The sequence below is a fragment of the Anas acuta genome, chromosome 1 (assembly GCF_963932015.1).
Source record: "Anas acuta chromosome 1, bAnaAcu1.1, whole genome shotgun sequence".
Lineage (NCBI taxonomy): Eukaryota > Metazoa > Chordata > Aves > Anseriformes > Anatidae > Anas > Anas acuta.
Window position 1 is genome coordinate 63,625,867 of NC_088979.1, and position 19,984 is coordinate 63,645,850.

At 39.9% G+C, this 19,984-nt stretch overlaps 1 long non-coding RNA gene across 1 annotated transcript in view; it reads left to right on the plus strand.

Annotated features, from left to right (window-relative positions):
• LOC137850144 (uncharacterized) overlaps positions 1-18,852 on the plus strand; it is a 54,857-nt gene extending 36,005 nt beyond the window's left edge. Inside the window, exons 2-3 of the long non-coding RNA XR_011092298.1 lie at positions 13,357-13,556; positions 17,574-18,852. This is a non-coding gene — a long non-coding RNA (uncharacterized lncRNA). The remainder of the gene's footprint in view (positions 1-13,356; positions 13,557-17,573) is intronic.
• Positions 18,853-19,984: the final 1,132 nt, after the last annotated feature.

Here is a 19,984-nt window from a genome sequence, read left to right on the forward strand (position 1 = left end):
TATTATCTGGAAAGAAAAAGGGAAAAAAAAGTTTAAATGTCCCTGGATAGAAGCTATCTTCTAGAAACCTGGAAATAAGTGATAAATGCCAGAATGCATTTTAGAAACACTGTATTTGTACACTACTGATGTTAGTCAAGTTTCTCTTAAAAGCCATATTGATGAGCAAGTAAACAGCATATTATTGAAAACCTGCAGATCATGCTACACAGAGATATGTATTACCGTAACCAGATCAAGAACTAGCTTACATAAAGTGCTGAGATAGAACAAAAGGGATTTAGAGAGATTTAAAAGACAGATTCTCTGGAAGACTACTACTTCTAATCTAACACACATTCAAAATGAAAAGAAGAAAAAGCAGAGGCAACAATGCTGAAAGGTAGAGAGAGATGACAGAAAACAATATGCATGCATTTGAAATGTGAGACTACAGCCAAAATGCTGGTGTAAATTAATGCTCTATATACAAGTACTTGGTGAACAGAACAGGAGACGGTTGGCTCTGTGCTCTTGTGTTATCTTGGAGAAATCAAACCCAACTCATTCATCCCAAGAACAGAAGGATGCCAATAAGTTTTAGAAAGCAGAACACAGGTTGTGAGATTTAAGGATTTAAGAGTGTTTGAGTTATATCATTTAATGAAACAGTGACAAACCAGGGAAGAGATGTAAAGAAGGCTAACAAATGACAACAGTTAGAAACCGAAAAGGTTGTAGAAACATAAAAAAGGTAAATGTAGCTAAGGAATGGAAAAAAAAAAAAAAAAAAAGATTAGGCACTAGGAATATAAAATGGCAAACGAGCTTTTTATTTCTTTTATTTTTAGCTTCTGGAATAATCTGTTGGTAGTCAAAGTTCTTTGGCTTGTTGTTTTCCAGACTGGAGGCCAGACTCATCAGAACATTGCTGGTATGAGCCATGTATTGGCAGTGATCAGGTTAATGGGATCTAACAAATCTTCATTTTTCCATTAATTTTGCACAGAGTTTTTCTTATTCTATACTAAAGTTTTCTCATAGCACTAGTTATGAGATATATAAAATGAAAAAAACTGCTGTTGTTTTTTTCTGTATAACCATGGTTCTGTGAATAAACATTGCATGATCTGTAGAGCTTTTCCCTCATGGGAGAATGGTGTTTCCAGTTGGTTGCATAAAGTTGGGTTCTTTCTATTTTACTTGCCAGCAGGTTTAGAAGGCTAAATGTTCCAAATCCACATTTCATTAGTTTTTCCTTCTTCAGCAGCTCTTTCAGGTTCTCAAACCACCATCTTTTGTACCTTATGCAGAAACTGTAGTTTCGCCATAGTAGAGATTTTGTAACTAAGATCTATTTTCTCCAGAATTCTTTTTTCCAGAATTCAACCAATTTGTCTAAAATTTTATATACACATTTTACTAGCAGACCAGACTTTAAAAATAGTTCTAGAGGAGGTCAGCCAAGTTATTTAGTAGCACTTGCAGTGTGCAAACAAAATGAATGAATGAATAAATAAATAAATAAATAAATAAAGATCAGGACTGCACTGTGAAAAAAAAAAAGGACTATAAGAACTATTGTAACTCCAAAATAACAACGAATAACCCTAAAGTCTGATTGATTCAGCAAAGTCTAAGCAGGGTCTGGTGCCTCTGGCACTGTTGAAATAGTTGAGAAGTCATTATTCAAAGTTAAATAGTCCAGATTTTATGAATGTGTCTCAGTGAAACGGGTTAGGAATGATGTCATTTTGTGCTGTGCATTATGGTCACTCTCAGAAAGGTAGTGCAGTCATGAAGGTTGAGGGCAGGTCCTCCAGACCACTCTTGTCTAAAACCAAGAGACTTTTTAGCTTCTTAGTTGAATGTAAATTTTGTCATTTCCCACTGCAAAAATGAAAAGAAATATGCTTTAAGGCTTCTCACAGAGTAAAATGACATTTTAAAATTATTCTGTTTTTTCTTCATGCAACGTCTTTTTACTACTGCTTTATATTATTGAAGTTGTGGGGGGGGGAGGGGTGTTGTTACTTGGGATACCATGGTATCCCAATGGTATCCCAAGTCACCATAGCTGCTACATTTAGCCAGTGGGATTGCTCTCCAGGCTCTGTTGACTGCATTTACTGCTTTGGGAGCTTAGACATTTGATGCACTTCCTGAAATCTGAATTTAGGTGTCTTAACCTGGAAGTGAATGCCACCTACAGGGCAGGATCCTGATGTCTAATCTTAGGCACCTTGTGCCACTTGAGCTGTTGTGGTATATCTAAGGCATCTTCATGGGGCAGACAGGGATGATTAAAAAATCAGACAGGCAACTCAGACCACAGTGGACGGATGACTGAGGATCAAGTGAGAGCTCTAAGACATCTTGCATGTCACTAGGTATCTATATTTAGTCAACTGAGTTGCACCCCATGTGTCTTTGATACCTGAAGCTTTTATTTTTATTTATTTATTTTTATCTTCATCTTCCCTTCTACTCAACAATAGATATCAGACAAAGTGGATTCACTTTAGTTGTCCACATGTAGGTGTCCAATGTTTGAGATTACTAGACTGTCCAACCTGGCCTGAGCTGCCGCTCCAGTAGGAAACAGTTCTCCATGTAGTTGTCTTAGATATTTTGGCTTACCTCAGATATCAAAGGTAGCCTATATACCATTGACTGAATGAAATCATCCTGGAGTGTATTTCATCTTTTTCTAAGGTAGGGGTCAAAAACAAACAAGACAATTTACAGTTCAACACTTCCTGGTTCCTCATACTTGACTGTCAGGGGATTTTTCATCTACTCTAGTCATCTAACATCTGTTTTATGAGATGAATCCCACTTGGAGTGGCAGACAAAACTTAGTTGCTGCTGCTATTATATATTAAAATAATGTGTTTATTTTTCAGTTGTGGCAGACATTCTCCAGGTGAGAGTTTGTAATGTGTAATGGAAAATGCAAGATCAATGACACCACAAATTGGTATAACAAGTTAAAAAATCACAAAATGCAATATATAATAAGTCAAAACTAATATTTAGTATTTTTAAATCTGCAAATTTTCCAAAATAAAAACATCAAAGGTTGTTTTTGTTTTGTTCGTTTCTTTTTTTTTTCTTGATAACTTTTGCAAAATTGTGAATAATTTGAAGACGCATTTTTGACAGCTCCATATTTTGAAGGAAGTACAAGTAAAATTATGCAATGCAAAAGAACTATGAATATAGCATTCCTGTTATCTCCCCAGACTCACATACATACATATATATATATATATATCTTTGTGACTCAGAGGCTGGTGCCAACACAGAAATTTTGTGGTTTTTTTTTTTTGACCATGGGGTGCTTTACTTGGCACCCAGCCTGGTGGCTGCAGACGGATCCCACCTATCTCTAAAGGGAAAACAGATCCTAGCCCAGGAGCTGGCAGGGCTCATTGAGAGGGCTTTGAACTAGGTAAAAAGGGGACCGGGGCTGAAGTAAAACTTGTTGGAGGTGTGCCAGGGGGAACAATGGCTAGGCTAGAGGAGAAGGCAATGGCCCAACTGAAGTGCATCTGCACTAATGCACACAACATGGGTAACAAACAAGAGGAGCTGGAAGCCATTGTGCAGCAGGCAGGCTATGACTTGGTTGCCATCATGGAAATGTGGTGGGACCACTCTCATGACTGAAGTGCTGCAATGTCTGGCTACAGGCTCTTCAGAAAGGACAGGCAGCATAGAAGGGGTGGTGGTTTGGCTCTCTATATCAGAGAGTGTTTTGATGTCATGGAACTTGAGGCTGGGACTGATAAGGTTGAGTCCCTATAGATTAGGATCAGCAGGAAGGCCAATAAGGCAAGCATCCTGGTGAGGGTCTGTTATAGGCTGCCAAACCAGGATGAGGAGACGGATGAGGAATTCTACGGGCAGCTGGCACAAGTTGTGAAATTGTCAGTGCTCCTTCTCATGGGGGACTTCAAATTCCCTGACATATCCTGGAAGCACAACACGGCCCAGAGAAAGCAGTCTAGAAGGTTTCTGGAGAACATGGAAGAAAACTTCTTGATGCAGCTGGTTAGTGAGTCTACCCAGGGAGATGCCCTGCTAGACCTGCTGTTCACAAACAGAAGGACTGGTGGGAGATGTGGTGGCTGGGAGCTGTCTTGGGCAGAATGACTATGAGATGGTACAATTCTCCATTCTTGGCAAAGTCAGGAGGGGGATCAGTAAAACCTCAGTCTTGGACTTCCATAGGGCTGACTTTGGGTTGTTCAGGAGGGCAGAGGAGTCCAGGAAGGCTGGGCACTCTTCAAGAAGGAAATCTTAATGGCTCAGGAGCAGTCTGTCCCTATGTGCCCAAAGATGAGTTGGTGCAGAAGAAGACTGGCCTGGCTGAACAGAGAGTTGCAGCTTGAGCTTAGGAGAAAAAAGAGGCTTTATAGTCTTTGGAAAAGAGGGTGGGCCACTCAGGAGGACTATAAGGAGGTTGCGAGGCTGTGCAGGGACAAAATTAGAAAGGCCAAAGCTCATGTGGAGCTCAAACTGGCTACTGCTGTTAAAGATAACAAAAAATGTTTTTATAAATACATTAACACAAAAAGGGGGACTAAGGAGAATCTCCATACTTTACTGGATGCGGGGGGAAACTTAGTTACAAGAGATGAGGAAAAGGCTGAGGCGCTTAATGCCTTCTTTGCCGCAGTCTTTAGCAGCAAGAGCAGTTGTTCTCTGGATACCCAGCACCCTGAGCTGGTGGAAGGGGATGGGGAGCAGAATGTGGCCCTCACTATCCACCAGGAAATGTTTGGCGACCTGCTACAGCTCTTGGATGTACACATGTCGATGGGGCTGGATGGGATTCACCCGAGGGTACTGAGAGAACTGGAAGAGGAGCTGACCAAGCCGCTTTCCATCATTTATCAACAGTCCTGGCTATCGGGGGAGGTCCCAGTCGACTGATGACTAGCAAATGTGTGACGCCCATCTACAAGAAGGGCCAGAGGGTAGACCCAGGGAACTACAGGCCTGTCAGTTTGACCTCAGTGTCAGGGAAGTTCATGGAGCACATTATCTTGAGTATCATCACACAGCACTAACAGGGCAACCAGGTGATCAGGCCCAGTCAGCACGGGTTTATGAAAGGCAGGTCCTGCTTGACGAACCTGATCTCCTTCTATGACAAAGTGACGTGCTTGGTGGATGAGGGAAAGGCTGTGGATGTGGTCTACCTTGACTCCAGTAAGGTCTTTGACACCGTTCCCCACAACATTCTACTCAAGAAACTAGCTGCTCATGGCTTGGACTGGTGTATGCTTCGTTGGGTTAAAAACTGGCTGGATAGCCGGGCCCAAAGAGTTGTGGTTAATGCAGTCAAATCCAGCTGGAGGCCGGTCACTAGTGGCTCAGTACTGGGGCCAGTCCTCTTTAATATCTTTATCAATGATCTGGATGAGGGAATTGAGTGCACCTTTAGTTTGCAGACAATACCAAGTTAGGTGTATGTGTCAATCTGCTCGAGGGTAGGAAGGCTCTGCAGGAGGATCTGGATAGGCTGGACCGATGGGCTGAGACCAACTGCATGAAATTCAACAAGGCCAAGTGCCGGGTCCTGCACCTGGGGCACAACAACCAGCTACAGACTGGGAGAGGAGTGGCTGGAAAGCTGCCTGGCAGAGAAAGACCTGGGAGTATTGCTTGATAGTTAGCTGAATATGAGCCAGCAGTGTGCTCAGGTGGCCAAGAAGGCCAACAGCATCCTGGCTTGTATAAGAAGCAGTGTGGCCAGCAGGGCTAGGGAAGTGATCGTCCCCCTGTACTCGGCTCTGGTGAGGCCGCACCACGAGTACTGTGTTCAGTTTTGGGCCCCTTGCTACAAGAAGGACATCGAGGTGCTTGAGCGAGTCCAGAGAAGGGCAATGAAGCTGGTGACGGGTCTGGAGAACAAGTCTTACAAGGAGTGGCTGAGGGAGCTGGGCTTGTTCAGCCTGGAGAAGAGGAGGCTCAAGGGTGACCTTATCGCTCTCTACAGGTACTTTAAAGGAGGCTGTAGCAAGGTGGGGGTTGGTCTATTCTCCCATGTGCCTGGCGACAGATGAGGGGGAATGAGCTAAAGTTGCGCCATGGGGGGGTTAGGTTGGATATTAGGAAAAACTTCTTTACTGAAGAGGTTGTGAGGCATTGGAATAGGCTGCCCAGGGAAGTGGTTGAATCACCATCCCTGGAGGTCTTTAAAAGACGTTTAGATGTAGTGCTTAGTGATAAGGTTTAGTGGAGGACTGGTTAGTGTTAGGTCAGAGGTTGGACTAGGTGATCTTGAAGGTCTCTTCCAACCTAGACGATTCTGTGATTCTGTGATATATATATATATATATATATGTATCTTCTGTTTATGTGTACATCAGGAAATCAAATATAAGAATAACTGTCAATAGGAAATGTGAGGGCGGTGACCACAATGAGGAAACATGAAATTCATAATAGTAAAGAAAAAAGTACCAGTGAAATATTTGGCAGTGTTTAATTATTTGCCTAAAAATGCTTACACTGGAATAAGTAGTATACATGCTACTTGTTTCAAAAGCCAGTGTTACATGCTTTGGAAACAGCCCTATTCTATTGGAGACGGAAAGAGAACAAGAGGCCTAAGTTTGAGGTCATTAGACTTCAGAAGTTGAGGGAATGGATTTATTTTGGGAGGTTTTCCCAAGAATTTCCTACATGGTAAACATACACAGGTAGAAGAAAATGCAAATTTATTCACAGCAGTGGAATTTTCCTTTGAATTATTGTGGCATAGAGCTGAAGATCCAGTTCAGCTCAGAAATAATAGCAAAATTAAAGTGAGTGTTTCAAAATGTTTTGCAATATAGTAAACGAGCACTTCCTGTACAACCTATGGACCACAGAAGATGTGTCCCTACAGATACATAGCTACAGGTTGTTCAGTTAGTGACCTAGAAAATTCATTGAAGAGGACACCACAGAGCACTGAAGTTTGAACCATACCCTTCTCCCTAGCTCTATCTCCCTTCCTATTCCTCAGCAATATATCTCTGCAGAGGACTGGCCATTTTCTTAGATCAGTCTTCTTCAAGTGTGTTATGACAGGAGCTAGATATGAATCAGATCAACTGGATCAACTGGCTTTTTGTTTCATTTTCTTTTAAGACAGTCCAAAATGGCTGCTGACTATAGATTAAACTTTACATATTGTTCTTTTCTTTCTCTGCTTAGAAAGCTTACCCTTTGCTGAGACAGGCTTTTATTCTCAAATTGTCTATTCTGAGGTTTTTCATGCTTCAGAAATGATATCCAGCTTCTCACTCCTTAACCACCTTCCAATGAGACTACCAATAAAGCAGTCCATATTTATCAAGTATTCGTCTTGATTTCTCCCCACTTATTCTAGACAACAGTTATTTGTACCAGAACAAATAGTGAGTTTGGAAAATATTTTAGCACAGCACAGAAAATAAGGACTGGAACCTTCTCCTTTTGAGGTCAATGGCAAAACTCACCAAGAAGCAGAGTTAGACCCTAGAGCCCAGAGGTAACAGGATAAGAGCTAGCCAGAGAAAGCAGTGCCCATTAATTATGGATCCTCCATTTCCTCTCTCACCTCAGTAGTATTAAAATAATAGTAAAGACATCTAAATGAAAAATAAATAGTCTCTGGTTCAAGGCATTTATTTTACCTCAATACTGAGGATGCTCTCAAGGGATACAGGGTGGGATACATAAATATAGGCTGATAATACAGTGATTGCTCACTATAAATTAGAACCATCCTTTAGCATTAGGCAAATACAGACGATGTCCCCAGGACATCATTTTCTCATCTGCAGCACAAGTGACGACATGTCTATCTTTTTATTTTTATTTATTTGTTTATTTATTTTCAGCCAGCCTTGAGCTCAGCACCCAAGCCTGTCCATCTGACCAAATGGCAGGGAACATGACTGCTGCACCTCAGTGAGTGATCGAGCTGCTTCTTTCAGTGTCATGTGTACGTTTTGTGTCTTGGGCAGGAATAGAAATGAGAAAAAATACTTCATCAGCAAGAATCTCCATTCAAAGGAGATGTAAATATTCTCATCAAAACATCACTTAGTTTTATGCCAGTTAGAGGCAGTTTAAAGTGATACAAATCAGTTCAACTGTTAGCCAAGAGTGAGAAATGACATTTAAAAACAGAATTGTCAGGTGAGGGTAGAAATATTTCTTTCCTACATAGGAGATTCAAACATTTCACAAAAATGTATTTAACTCGGTAGGAATTCAAACCTTTCTGCCTGTTCCCATAGTTTCTTACTGTTATTAATTGAGACAATCATTGCTTTTATTTATCTGTGGGATTGAGACAATGCCTATACTAAGTGACATTTTATAAAAGACACAAGAAAACATTTACTGAAATGGGAACTGAACCATATCTTCATCTGTTTATTAGTACCTAGTCGTTTGAACTAAAAACCTACGCAGATTTTCTTAGGCACCTCTCCCATGGTTAAGCACTCATTTTTCACTGACGTTATAGGACCATCCTCTAAAGTCTGTTGTGCTGGAGGTACCCTAGGAATTTCTGTTACAGCTCTTTAACCCAGAAAAAAAAATAAAATTGCTTTCCATTGCCTGTAATAGGGCACATCCATTTCTGGGTCTTTTCTCTGCCCAGTATTTGGTAAACAAGCTTCTCAAGAGACTGGACAGGCTCAACTCTTGTGTTATGCTTACAATGTGGGCCTCATTACTTCTCAGACTTTGGACTTGGTCTGCATGGAAATTTATTACAGCTAGTAACAGCAATTAATTAGTTAACACACTTTGTTTTGGCTTGAATGAAATAAAGCTTGCAGGTCTACAGGCATGGGATAGGACAAAGGGCAGAGGCCTTGAAAGTAGGTCCAGGGCTGTGAGTAGCTCACCGATGGTCAATTACTAGTCATTAAAGGAACACAACCTTGGGAGCTGGATAAAATGGTTTTAGAAGTAATGAAGAGAATAAAGAACAGGTATCTGAAGTGTGAAAGATGTGCCATGTATAGTAAATTCAGATGTAATATGGGTTTGCAGAATAATGAATAAAGATAAAAGGCTAAATGTTGTTAGCAAACATACAAAATGACCATGAATAGGTCCAAGAAATGATCAACACTGTGTTCCAACTAGAGAAGGACTTAGGACTTAGGAAGGACTTGCTTGCAAACATCCAGAAAATAGCAACCTCAGGGACCTCAGAGGTGATGGAAGGGTGGCATCACAGAGCAAGGGGTAGGCATAAGAAAGCTGGTGTATGTATCATTTAATGCTATATAGTTTGAACTATTAGTGTTAGTATCATCACAGCTGAACTGATAATTCGTAGACTAGACTAGACTAGACTAGACTGTTATGACTAATTGGAATATCAATGAACTTTTGGTTTTACCTCTGTATTGTGTTCATTTTGCCCATTAAAAAATGTTGAGCATAAGAAATTAGTGAAAATTCAAGCAAGCTATTCTGTAAATTAGTTGCAAGAAACTACTAATACCAAGTATCCCAGAAGCTCTTGAGCACCTTGAATGTAGTTAAGAGGTTCAGCCTTCTGCTGGTCTTATGCTTGTTTCACTGTGACAGAGTGTTGCAATTTGGTAGACGCTAAGTTGACCAGAGAGATACTGAGTCTCAAAACTGTAAGCAAGAGGAAGAAGCAAGAGAGTGGATGGGTGAGTATGTTATCTTAGCTGCCACAGTCCTAATATTAATATCTTTTACTGGTTAGTGCAAACGCTGCAAGTTTATGGATGATTGCTGAAGGCCTGCCACGTCACGTTTTTTTTGAATGCACAGTATCAGCAACCCCACTATAAGACACTTTATGGTCCATCTGCATGTTGTTGTGAGGCAACATGTGAGGTCCTGGAGGAGCAGAGCCACTGCAGTGAGGTAGCATTGATTATGGAGCAGCAATACATCTGTTTCTGTGTCTTTTCTCTGTCCAGTATTTGGTAAATAAGCTTCTCAAGAGACTGGACAGGCTCAACTCTTTTTAGCCTGTGGCCAGTGGCTTATTTTTGGCAATTCCACCATATTTGCATTGCAATGAGATACACAGTGCCATGTGCCATGTTTGACTGAACATGTTCCACAACACTCTGGGCATTATTTAGGAAGTGCATTCTGCTTAGATCTACTAGGATGTTTACAGGAGAAATAGCTTGACCTTTCAGTCAGGGGTGGGGAATCTGAGTGGAATGACACAACTGTTACAATTGTGAAGGGAAAAAGCCTCCCTAAACATAGTGGGAAATTAATTTCAGGAATCTGGAGTCTTCCTCTTGCAACAAAACATGACCCTATTCTTATACATAAGATTGTTGTGGGGAGTGTGACAATACTCTAAGCTCAAAATCATTTTATTTATTTATTTATTTTGGTTGTGCAGTAGCAGATGGTATCTGATCCATGGATTGCTGCCAGGAGTTCATCAGCCATGTGGCTGGGTAGCTCAAGTCACTGTCTATGAGATCATTCTGTTGGCAGAGTGAAGAACATCATCTTCACCATGACCGTATTTTCACATGCTGCTAGCGACTGATGTGGCTGAAGGTAGATCAGGTGCTCCACTGGTCCTCACCTAGCCTTATGCAGATTTGAGGCATTGTTTAAGCAGGAACAGACTCTGGGAAAGGAAGGGACGTCTGAAATGCATCCGTGTGTAAGTGCAATGAAATATATATTTTACAGACACCATGGCTTGGTGTCTCTGCCTTCCTTGTCTACCTATCTTGGGGAGAGAGGCGTACACTTATTTTAGAAATACCTCACACAAACACTTCTTCATCTCTTGCAGAATATTCCTCTCTCTCTCTCTCTCTCTCTCTCTCTCTCTCTTTTTTTAAGTGTTGTCCATGCATTCTCCCTGTCCCACAAGTCCTGTGAGTCAGTGCAGATTTCATTTACTGTCCTGCCTCCATCATTGCTCTGACATGCTGCAGGAGGCTGCTTACTAGGTGCAGATTTAGCCAATGGTGAATTGGTAATTCTTGCAGTCTGTTTCAGTTGTAAGGGCAACAGGGACAAGAGTATTCTCATTGAGGGACTAGACTAATAGTGGAGGCTAATCTGCTTAATTGTAGTCCAATGCAAGCATAGTCATTATATGAAGTATGAGAAAGCTACTCTTCTTCCAAGAGGAATTAAGTTGGCAGAAGAGTACATGAGCCAGCCAGACTACAGACTAACAGCTGGGTTGAACAGGATATTTGTGCCACCAGAGGAATAACAAAGCCCAGGCAAGGTTTTATTTTGATTTTGGTTTTGCCTAGAACCCCATTCCTTTTTCACAGTAGAGAGTTGAAGTATTTCTTTATTTTTGTTGAGTTTGGAATAAAGGTCATTCTTCTTAAGATTGGGTTAGTCTTTATGTCCACGGGGATAACTGCTTACCAGACAGGTTTTCCTTCATTAGTGAGGCCAGTTTATATTAGTCATAGTCACAGTCAGCTGGGGCTGCTGCAGCATCATCTAGAAGCCACTCAAAATATTCACTCAGAATAGCAACACTTTTACGCTCCCCCACTGGCTTTCTGCAAGGGAAGCAAAGGCAGAACCCCTGTATTTATTAGCTAAAAATCTGTTCTGAAACTGGTGTTGGCACAAAAAACTCTCTGCCCTAGATAGATGCATACACGGGGCCAAGTACTACTCATAACTGGTGGGAGACACACATCCATGAATATTATATCTGATGTATTTGTTCAGCAGACAATGGGGAAGAGCTGAGACAGCATTATTTTAGAAGTGGTTTTGAAGAGTCACGAGAATGTCAGAGAAAATAATGGAAAATAAAATAGTCTTTTTTAAAGACAGCAAACTTCGGTAAACTAGGAAAAGTGATTAGGAAAATCAAATGACCTGAGAAATCAGACTTGGATGCTGAAGTAATTTAGGATTTGTTCAGATGAAAGTTACTAAAAACTATCGGGAATGTCCATGACAAGCAAGCTGCAGGATTCCCCACATTACTAATCTCCCCCTCCTTCCCAAGAGGGGTATTATGAAGAACTTGGAAGGACTGGAAAAACACACACACAAACACACACACACAAAGAAAAAAAAAAAAAAGCACAACAGATCAACTAAAGCTATGACTTTATTACTTTCCTGGGAGCATTTCCAAGTTCCCTGGTCTGGGTGTATGCCTCTGATATATCCCAAATCCCATCCCTTCTTCTTCCTCCAAACACTCTGTGATTACTATGGTGAAGCAAGTTTTAATGAATATTTGATCCAAATCACTGAAGAATAATGATCCCTAAACAAATTGCAAGTAAGCCCATGCATAGCCAAAGAAAGCTGGAATCAGGTATTAAATTCATACGGCAGGAATTCACCATGGTGGAGCCAAGGTAGGCTTAATTTATTGTATTAAAACAAGAAACAGAAGATTATACAGTTATCAGGCAAAACTAACAAGAGAAATGGAATGATAATATTGTAAGGATACATGGAAAACAGGAGTGTTCTTGGTTTATCTTTGATAAGATATGCCAGAGCAGTGAGTAAGGATGTAATGCCAAGGACTTTTGGAGACAGAGTAGTCAGGAAGAGGACAGGAAAATAGAAGTAACCACAAGCAAACTGAAGTGAAGAGATTTTTGGACTGATATACTAGCTTAGCCTGCAATAGTCTAATTGTGCTTCAGGACACTGAACTCTTCTGGTAGTGAGAAGCAGAGGCTTTGGGAAAATGTGCAATGAAAACTTTACAATGCCAACTGACCCTCAGCATTGGCTTAAAATGCCCTTACATTGCACTTCCAGGCTGGGGCAAGGGGAAGGTTACTCTCAATTGGTTCATGGGTGTTTACCCCAAGAGCAGACACTGCCTTAAAAAGCTGACACAAGTCAGCAGAGGCTCTGATATCGGATAACCTATCTCCATCGCAGTCTCTTGTAGGCTCAGATTGGAAGATATTCCTGCAGAGCACCCAGTTCTGTTTGCTACTTTGACCTGGGTTGCTCTGCACAACAGGAACAAACCAGGAATAACTTCAGCACTGAGTTGGGAAGCACCGAAAGATGATACAAAAGTCAACTGACAGCCTGAGGAGATTTCCCCAGATTTTCATTCCTTTTGTCTATATGCTTTTAGGAGTATTAGAACTGGAAAAGTATTTTGTTCCTTCCTACATGACATGTGAGAATAGGTGATACTCTTTGGAAAGAGAAGGAGAGAAGGAGAAGGAGAAGGAGAAAGAAAAAATAAAGAGAAAGAGAAAAAGAAAGAGAAAGAAAAAGAGCCTTTGCTGTGATGTTAAAGTCATAAGTGCTAGAAACCACACTGACCTCACTGTGACAAGTTGATTGCCTGATGTTACTTGTGTCGTTCTTCACAATCTTGCTTCATAGGCAGAATCAGGCAAAGAGAGTGTGGAAGGAAATTGAGACTCCTCATAGGGTGCCCCCTTCTTCTTTGTGGCTTCCTGGACCTGGTCCATGGGAATGAAGAACTGAAGAATGCCTAGGAAAAGAACAGGAGAACAGGAATATGAAGTCTGGTGGTGGTGCTGGAGAATGGAGTCCAAATAGCCCACTTCCCTACACATTTGGTAAGTACACTTCTGTATTTAAATCAAAACCTACTACTACTGGAGCTTATGCTGGAAGGGCTAATGGATTTGCTAAGGAGATGTCAGTAGCAATAAAGATCTGAAAGGTTTTGTCAAAAATGACAGCTGTTCATCAGCTGATCCTTTATTTCATGAGACAGCATCTCTATTGACCATGTTAATTCATGAATGTGACCTTGGTTGCTTCTTAATGTATTATGCATTAGGTAGATGTAAAAAGCTAAGATCCCAAAGTCCCCTTTGCAGACAGACTGGAGAAATTTACTTTCATGCTAGATCTTTGTAATGAACTCTCAGCCCACATCATGGCTAAGATATTATTGAATTGTTGAATCATTGAATAATCAAATCATAGAATGGCTTGGGTTGGAAAGGACCTTAAAGATCATCTAGTCCCAAGTCCTCTGCCATAGGTATAGGAATGCCACCTACTAGATCAGATTGGCCAAGGCTCCATCTAACCTGGCCTTGAACACCTCCAGAAATGGGGCATCCACAACTTTTCTGGGCAACCTATGCCAGTGACTCACCACCCTTACAGTGAAGAATTTCTTCCTAATGTCTAATCTAAATCTATCCTCTTTTAGTTTAAGACAATTTACCCTTGTCCTATCATTATCTCCCCAAGTAAAAAGTCCCTCTCAATCCTTTTTATAAGACCCCTTTAAATATTGAAAGGCCACAAGGAGGTCTCCCTGGAGTCTTCCCTTCTCCAGGCTGAACAACCCCAATTCCCTCAGCCTGTCTCCATAGGAGAGGTGCTCCAGCACTCCAGTCATCTTCATGTCTCTCCTCTGGACTCAGTCTAACAGGTCCACCTCTTTCTTGTGCTGAGGACCACAAACCTGGATGCAATACTCCAGGTGGTGCCTAAGTATCAGGATTTACTTTCTATTATTGCAGGAGGCACTTTTACCTATATGTTAAGTAGCATAAATCCATTTATTTCGGTTTTCTCCCACATATTTTAAACTGAAACAAAGTTATATGTTATAGAGTTATATGTTATATGTTGCAAAGTTATATGGGGCAGCCTGCAGATGCCCCCTTTTGTAGCTAGAGACACAGGGTTCCCTTTTATTCAGTCAAAAAAAAAAAAAAAGGTCTTGTTTTCAGTTTTAGTATACTGAGGAGTATGAAACAAAGCATAATATATGTTGGAAGTTTACTTCTGAAATGAGGATTATATTTTTGGGGCAAAAACATAGAATAGCTTATTACATTGTCATTCTCAATATATTGCATCTCCATGGGACAGACAGTAATGTCTCTCACCCCTGCATTAATCCCTTGCAGCACCACATTAACACACAATGAATGTGATGCTATTGCTTACTCTGAGATTCAGTAGCTCTTGATAACAACCTCATGACATCTCTAAGAATCCACCTCTGCTTTCCTGTAGGTGTTTTATACATGGTACATATAAGTATTATCAAGCAACAGGCTGAGAGCCTCTGACATCCTCTCAAAGAGGTTAGCGTGTGTGAGTCTTCAAGCAATGATGTGTCCTGCTAATTGTAATCCATTCCAACTATTTCCTAGAGTCCTAAGACATTTATTGGTCATATTTTATAAAAATTTAACCCATCCAACAGAATATGTAATCAAATCCCCACTTTAATATTCTAAAAGAAAACTGAAAGTAACCCTACAATATTAAATTGAGTTTCATAGATTTCAAAGCATTTTCTGCATAACCCTATAGGGTTTTATATTAAGAAAATGCCTCTGGGCAATATAGACAAGACTCTGAATTTCAAGAGGCTTTCCATGACAGAAAATGCCACCATTTCCATTGGCTATTCTGCACATTCCTTTAATTCTTTGGTATAAGTTTAATTAATTATTAGGTCTACTGAGGGCAGATTCTGAGATACAGATCAAATGTCATATAGATTGCTGGTACTCGATAACTATCTAAAATTCACAAAGAAAAGAAAAAAAATTATCCCACGTACCAATCCAGCTTTATTCCTTAATATACATGTAGAGATATCTGTGTGTACATTTGCTATATATTACTATGCAAAGCACTGATAAGCAGTGTTTTGACCATCTTCAACTTTGAAGGATACTTTGGTTTCCTGTCCATTCATATTTCATTAATTACACTAGGCCAGGGCAGTTCAGCACTTGCAGGTGAAAGCTTCAGAAAAACATGGGGTGAACAGTAACTCAGTGCTACAAATCAGAAATCAGAAAGGTGTCCAAGAACAACAGGAGGAAGCTCTCAACAGCCTGAAATGCTGTCTGTTGGGTGATATTTGACCTTTGCCCCTGCTCATGTGAAAGCCCAGCAAAAAATAATATTTCTACAAGAATAGACCTATTATTTTCAGGATTATGAGCAAAGTCAGGCTTTATCATGATAAAGTTTTCAAGGAGATGATATGTCTTTTATTAGACAATTTGATATAGTTAGAAAAAGGACAGAGAATCTTTCAGGTACACTAATCCTTTTCAGGTTTGAAACATAAATCCAAGGGCCTACACTCCCCTGACACTTTGGTGGCATAAAACTTCCTCTGTAACAGCAGATCAGCTTGCAAAGGACCATGAGAGAATGTAATGGTAATGTCCTTACCCAAAGGAAAGTCTGACGGTATCGGTAAGAAATAAGCTGTCTGGGTGTGGTAGTCTCAGACACCCAGAGTGAATGAGAAAAAGATAATGTCCCACTTGTTAAAATTAAATAATAGTTATTTAGAGCCACTTCTCGATGACAACAAGTGAAGGAACATGTTCAAGAAAGGGATACCACTGGGGTTTGAGACAAATATAAATGCAAGCCAAAACGTGTCAGGTTGGTATAACACACACAAAAGACTCTCTTTTAAGATTAAACTTTAAGACAACTTTAATATTTTGTTCCCTCACCTTCTGCTAAAAGCAAAACCCTTCAAACCACAAAAAAAGATGATGTGTCAATTACTTGCGGAGTACAGGTGTATTTTTTTAATCCCATTGGCTGGAGGAGCACATCAGGAGAAAATCTAGCAGTGGTCTGCTAAGACAAGGAGTTCTGCTGGGCTGATTAAAAATGGATGTTAAGACTGACACTGTTAAATCATATTATCAGGGCTTTTTTTGGTGAGACTCTTGATGTCAGCCAGAGTGAGTGGAGAGCTGGCAGCAGGAGCTGGGCTGCCAAGGCAGATCAGTGGAAGCGCAGTGTTTGGTTCTTCCTGCAGCAAGTGGGAACAGGCTGAGTTTTATAATCTGTGGCAGTAGCTCTCAGACCAGAACCTGTAGGCAGACAAAGGCTCACTGCTCAATCTTATTTCATCCCACTGGATATTTCTAAAGAAGAAACAATATTAAGCAGGCCAACACCTGAAAATCATCCCATATGTTGTATATTAGTGGATTAAGGCAGATCTGATGGTGAGTTGATCTTGGAGCTGTGCAGAGATATTTTTAACTGACAAGGTTTTATTTTGTAACCCATATTCTCACCTTCCTATGACCTATCCTCAGCAGTCAGGTAGTGGAATTTCTTAAAATGGAATAGAGAAAAATGGATTCCCTTGAGATTCTCCATTTACTTTACTGATTCTACATTTACTTTACTGAAATTGAGGATGAAACAAACTTATAGAAGAGGCTTTGCAAAGACTCTTTTACTAGAAGTATTAAATGTTACAAGTTGGGCTGAGCCATTCATCACTTTATACACCCAAATAAATAAATATATATTTATATATAATATATATATAATATTTATTTAATATATGTATATATACATAAATATATATATATTTTAAAGAGTAATTTTCAAAAACCTGAGAGATTCAGTATTCAGTTAATGCTTTCCTTTTGTGGCAAACAGCTGCCAAAATTTGGCATAATCACATTTTAAAATTTTTGGTGTAAAAAGTGGAAAAAATGCATTTTTTTTCTAAAGATGTTTTACAGTTAAAAGATAACTCTGACTGAGATAACAGATTTGAATTGATTACTTAGTTATACTCTTTTTCTCCTTCTTCCCTGCAGCGTTTAGAAAAATCTGTTGCAAGCAGATTTCAGAGACTCTCAGCCTAGCAAACAAATCACCAAGGCAACCTCAACACTGATGTCTGGAACTCAGTATGGAAAGAAACAATAAGCACCTTATATCAGTATCCTGAGTCTGAACCTCATTCAGTATTTCATAGTGAACACAGTGAAATAGGCTTCTGAGTCAGTTGCCTATATTCTTTTATGGTCACTGATTTTTTTTTTTAAACTTTTGCTGTTACTTCAGAGATTGTAGACACTTCTTGAATGTTGTACATCTATAGACTCTTATTATAAATAAAAATCTTTTCCACTAATCTCACAGAGAGATCTTAATTAAAAAAGCCTTTCCCCAAAATCTTTAGTTGCTAATCTGCCAGTGCTAGCATATCAAATAACTGTATCTAATTGGAAATGTGTCTTTTGAATCAATAGAAATTGATGGTTGAATCGAATGCATTCAACTCACCTAGTGAGGAAATAGATACTTGTAAAAAGCAGCCACTGGATAAGCTGAATAGTATTTTGTTTGGTTGTTTTCTCTGCATGAAAGCTACATATTCTCGATGCAATAATGTTATCTTTCAATAAGTTCATTCAAAAAACAAAACAAAACAAAACAAAAAAACACCAAAACCCAGTCATGCTATTTAAATAACCCTGTCATTGTTTAGCCAGACTAAAAAAAAAAAAAAAAAGGTGCAGAATAAAAATGGTCTTATCAATTCACTTTGCTTGTGCTAGATTCTGGGTTATGTGTTGCAATTCCAACATCACATTTGGGATATTTAAGCTCTTCTCAGGAGTGCATGGAGCTTTGCAACCATAATATCCAACTCCTTCAGCTGATTTTGATTTCCTTTAAACATGAAATCAAAGAAGAACATGAAGTAGAAATTTGTGCTATCAGTATTTTAGGGGCCCATTTAAGTCAAAGTTTGAGATATACAGAACCTAGAAACAAGAAACTTTTCCTGGGAAGTACCTGTGAACCATTGAAGGGACATATCCATCTGAAACCTAAACAAAATGCCAATTCTGCTTTCAAACAGTCTTCCCTGGGTCTCATAGTGGTTTTAATGTTGTGTTGGTATGTTTAACTAGCATTCAAAATCTTACTTCAAAAGAGCTGTACTGTTAAAAGTATTTTTTTAAACTATTTTTTTTTCCCAGTGAAGCTATGATTCAACAGTGTAAAACTCATATTGTGCAAAGAGTAAGGTATGATTTTTCTGTTCTTTCTGCACTCACTACTGTTGATAAGATACATATATATTTTTTTTTCTTCTGTTCTGAAGCAAATAAAAGAGGAATCAAAATGTTTTCCTTGAAGTCTGAATTGCATCCTTGTGTAAAATTCTTCCACATAGCAGGTCATTTAAGAAAGCAGCAGGCTCCCACTTAAAACCAGCTGCTAATTCCTTTCTGCTGAGTGACTCACCCTCTAAAGCAATATCCGTTATTGTTGAGACTTCAGCTTGGATTTTTTCTCAAGTTGACCTGAGTGCTCAGAGGTGAGCCTAAGCAGTCTGTCTATCTACATCCTCTGTTGTTTGATGCCATCAGTTTTTATGGGATAATAGATGATTTTTCAGGTGTCACTCTCACTGCTGTTGGTGGCAGGAAACTGTTATTCTCTCCTAGTCATCTCTTCTCATTACATTTTCCATCAGTCCCTCTACTGAGCAGTAATCCGATTTACTTAAGGAACAGGAGAGTGGATGGCTTGCTGGCACAGGTGTGTGGGGACATGGTTTGACATGTGGGGGCTTGGATATTTCTGTCTCAGGATGCAAGTATATATATATATATGCAAGTACACGTGTATTTCTTTGTGTCTTTTTAAAACATAACCCGAGAGGTTCTGTGGTGGTGTTCCTACATGGTTCAGGTGAACAGACATGACAGCAATGACCGAGACCCCTCCTAGCCTACTGGCAGACCACTCAAAGATCTCCCAGGTATCAATGGTTTGATCATCTGTCTCTGCTGACACAGTCCACACTTACCTGCTTTCAGCCCAGCAACTAGCCCTCTTCAAGATGCCTGTTGTCCAGCCCTCTTGCCCCATCATGGAAGAATCTCCCAGAGTTAAAGTCATAGGTCCCCTCTGCCTCTTCCCACCAGTCTACATTGGGGCAGAAATTTTCCTCTTTGTTCCTCCCTCTCACAAGGGCAATGCAGTGGAACGGATCAAACTTCACAGGATTTTTTTACTGTTTGGTAGCTGGAAGCATCTGTACTCTGTCAAAATTAAAGCTGAGAGATTTTCTGAAGACCCATTAAATTCATTCAGAAGCACCAAAATTACCTTCTACTGTGTTGTCCTTTACTAAAACATAGAAACTAATTATTGGCACCTACAATTTTTAAGCATAACTTTCAGGAAAATATGGTGCTCTAACAGC